Raw genomic sequence first — 4,687 nt, forward strand, 5'->3', positions numbered from 1 at the left:
CTAGATACAGAAATATGTATGCCTCATTCTGCATGAATCACTCCTCTGTCATAGATAACATATTTTTTCATCATAGATACTTTGGATTCACAAATAGTCATTGAATTGATCATAGTTCTTATAGCTTTCAAAGTGGATTATTTTCATATTATTTTTGTATAAATTGTTCTAGTGGTTTGGCTCATTTTACGCTTTACCAGTTTATAAAAATCTTCAAAATTGTTTGTTTTTGTAATATAGATACTATAGCTTAAATTGTTTTTTAGGTTTTAGTTACTTCACTCAGCATCAGTTTGAATAAGTCTTTACATAGCTTTTAAAAATCATCTATTTCAATGCTGTCCACATCCAGAGAAAGAACTATGGGAGTAGAAACACAGAAGAAAAACATTTGCTTGATCATATGGTTCCATGGGGATATGATTGGGGATATAGATTCTAAATGACCATTCTAATGCAAATATTAATTTTATATATATTATATATAATATATAATAATGTATTAATAATATGGATATGGATTTTGAGCAATGATCTATGTAAAAACCCAATAAAATTGCTCATTGGCCACAGGAGAAGGGAAGGAGGAAGGGAGGGAAAGAATATGAATCATGCAAACATGGAAAAATATTCTAAATTAATTAATTAAATAGATGAATTTGAAGATTAAAAAATCATCTCTTTCATTGTATCTTACAGCACCACAGGATTCCATCATATTCATATGCCTCAACTTATCCAACCATTCCCCAACTGATGGGTTTCCCCTTAGCTTCCAGGTTGTTTGGGGATGGGGGTTGCCACCAAAAGTAGATTTTTGAAGTGAAGAATTAATTAAGAATGCGATAAGTGAGATTGGGATTTGGATAACTGGAACATAAATTAAAATATAGAAATGATAGGTCTCTTGCCAGGAATGGAGCTTACCTGACATGGAAAGAATCCTGATATTTAGAAAATCTAAGAAAGAGGGCATTAAGAGCAGACTCCCAACAGAGAAATGTATTGAGATGTGGCTTCTAAGCCAAATTCCCCCTTGCCCTGAAACAGCAAGAAATGAAACAAATAAAGTAATAAAACAATAAAAACAAAATGCGGAATGAGAAAAAAGCAGAAAGATTTTGGCACACTTAGTGATATCACATAAACACTGGCAGAAGGGCAGGCCAAAAGAAAAACTTAAAATATATGATAAAAAAAAGGGGGTCAATACAACAAATAAATACTACTGGATGGAGGAAATTACTAAAAAAATCTCCAATAAAAGGAAAAATATAGCAATAAATTCCCTAAGACCTCCAGAAATGGAACAACAGCAACAACATTTAGAAGTATTCAGAGGAGCAGTAAGAATTCATGTAGAAATAGAATTAAAAGGAGAATTAAAAAAGGAAATCAGGTCATAAATAGAGCTTTTGAAGACAAAATCAGCAAGGCAAAAGAATAGATAATTTACAGAAAATGGTGGAGAAACTCTCTAAAACAAGAGCTGGGTAAAGAAAATAGCACATCTGGAATTCAAAAATATAAAACTTCAAGAAAAATTCATTAAACATTAGATTAGAATATCTATTCCATATATAGGCACATAGAATATATAATAGATATGCTAATATAAAATTAACATGTTGGTTATATATTTGTACATAATATATATCTCATATATAATCTTTCCAACCATGGAAGGTGAACTTTAAAATATTATGTAAAGAGAAAATTATTCTAGCGCTTTCAGAAAAATACAAAAAAATAAAAGCCAGGCTTCACGAACGGAATAGAGGAAAACTCCACAGAAATACTAAAAACACAGGACAATATGTCAAAAGACAGAAACCCCAAGTTTAATTTGCCAAATAAAACAATGTGATCAAATTATGGAATTTAGACATCAAACAAAATATGTCCTAGACAACCAGAAGAAAGTCCTTTATTTAATAACAACCATCACAAATGTTCAACTGTTTCTTATTTATGAGAAATCAAAAGAAAAATGATATGTAATTATGAAAAGTTAGGAATATTAGTTTGTGTAACAAAATATTCTACATAGTTAAGGTTAATCATCAATGAAATATTGACTTACAGGGAAAAAAATTATTCCTTCAAAAACAACTAGAGGTGAATAAAACATTTCATATCACTATGTACCAATAAAATAAAGGAAATAAGAAAGGTAAACAAAAATATTTGGTAAGAAAAAAAATTTAATCAATAAATTCACTGTTTTTGTGGTTTGGGAGCTTCAGATAAATGAAGCTAGGAGATAGAATGAGAGGATCAAAGAATTTATCATAAAAACAGTTACATTAAAGAGAATTATAAAAATTAGGTAGAAGATACAAATGTATGAGAATCAAGCAAAATAGTCCTAAGGGAAATGTTTTTGTCTCTAAGAAGACATATTTTTTAAAAACAAAAAAGACAGGATTAGTGAATTAAGTATGCAATTAAAAAACATACTGACAAATGGAAAGCAATTAGAAAACAAGAAAAATTTAAAATCAGAGAAGAAATAAAGTTAAAGATACAAATACTTGATAAGCAAAACTAAGATTTGAGTTGACTAATAAAACTAATAAGGCATTAACTGATCAAAAAGAGAAAATAAAATAAAATTGCAGATAAAAAATAAATTTAGTGAATTGACAAAAATACAGATATATTTTTTAAATTTTATAAACAAATATATAATGATATGCAAAAAACTGATAATTTAAAGCAAATGAATAATTACAAGTAATGTAACTCAAACTGTGATTTAATTAGCATAAAGAACTCCTAGGCAAAGAAACTTCCTCTCCCAGTTCAGGTGAATCTTTTTATTTCAGAGGGTTGCCCAGAGCATTGAGAAGTTAAATGACTCACCTAGAGTCACAAAGTCAGCGTGTGTCAGAAGTAGAACTTGTGTCTTCCTGGCGTCAAGGCCAGTCCTCAATCTACACTACCATGCTGTCTTTCTACAAATCTAATAAAATACTCAAATGGACAAAACTAGAAATAAAGGTCTTAGACCAATATTAGACAAAGAAATCAAAAAATGATAAATTGACCACTAAATGGAGAAAGGGGAACACCTTTAGTCTAAATGAATTTATAAGTGAATTTGTTTTAAAGCAGATATTCATGCTATAAAAACTATTTTCAATAACTGAAACAGAAGACATACTTTTAATAAAATACAGCTTTATAAAATAAAACCATACAAGACTAATATGGAAAAAAAGAATTATAGCCCAGGTTCAATCATAAAAATTTATGCCAAAATTTAAAATAGAATTTTAGGAAAACAGCAATAATGTATCAAAAAATATTCATTATTATCAAAGTGGATTTATAGCAGGGCAAAAATGGTTTGACATTTGAAAATATATTTAATTATAATAAAATAGTAAAAAAATAAATAATTTTTGAAAATTATATCGATAGAACCCGCGAAAAAGGATTTAATAAAATATAGCACTCATTCATATTTAAGACTCCAGAAAGAATATGAAAGCAAGGACTTATTTTTGATATAATCAAAAATGTATTTCTAAAACTAAATAACTTCATGTTTAATGGATGATAAGTGACTTGCTGGTGAATTGGATTCAAATGAGGCAGAATTGCACAAAGTCATCAGTCTTAGTCTCTTTTCCAGAGTCATCTAAGTCCAATGGCAAGACAAAAGACGGATGATGACTTGAGATGCAATGAATGACCTTAGCATCTACCATGCTTAGCCAAGTTCTCAGCATCTCTACAGCACCTGCTACAGTGGCCTTCATGGCCTTTGGAATAAAGTGTTGGGAAGTCTTCACATACCTGAGGTAGACACCCCACTAATTCACTGATGGATTTGAGGCCATTGGTTACTCTCAACCTGGATTAGCCTACCTGCCCATGTGGTTTTAACTGGCCACTGTGTACACTTAGAGTCACAGATGAGAAATGAATGCCAAGTGGACACCAAAGGTGGATGAGTAGCCCTGAAAAGGGCTCAGCAAGCCCTCACCCCAGAAGTCCTAGTCCTCTCGTGCACATCCTATGTACCCCAACTAAGACAATTAATAGCTTAAGTAGTAAGGCATGGCAAACAGAAAATTAGCCTAAGTATTTGGAAAACCTGAAATCAAATCCTAGATCTGCTACATACTGATTGTGTGATTTATCAAGTCACGTAACTTCTCAATGACTCAGTTAAGTAAATTGTACAGCAGGTGCAAATTGACCTTGATAGAGAGACTTTGCTAACTGGAAGTTACATATACCAATAAACTCACAGATACACAAAAATTTAAAAAGAATAATAACCTATGCATTTGGTGTTCTATCAGTCAAACTATCAAGGAAACTACCCTACAAAAAATTAACAAAATAATTGCAAAATAGGTTTAAAGGAAAATGAGGTAAAGAACTTGAAGGAAAATAATGGGAAAAAGGAGGAATGAAGAAGAATTATCAGACCTTCAGCCATATCATAAAGCAATAATCAAAACTATTTAGTACTAATTAAAACAGATCAAAGGAATGGACTAAATAAGCAAGACCTTGTAGCTAACAAACATAGCTTGGGGCTCTATAAACTCGAATTTCTATGAGAGACCACTATAGTCAACAAAATCATGAGAAAAGTGGAAAGTTAATGAAAGAAAAGATTAAACCACCATTTTACAACACAGACTAGAAAAAAATAACACAATGAAGA

Source organism: Gracilinanus agilis, chromosome 1, assembly GCF_016433145.1.
Source record: "Gracilinanus agilis isolate LMUSP501 chromosome 1, AgileGrace, whole genome shotgun sequence".
Classification (NCBI taxonomy): Eukaryota; Metazoa; Chordata; class Mammalia; order Didelphimorphia; family Didelphidae; genus Gracilinanus; species Gracilinanus agilis.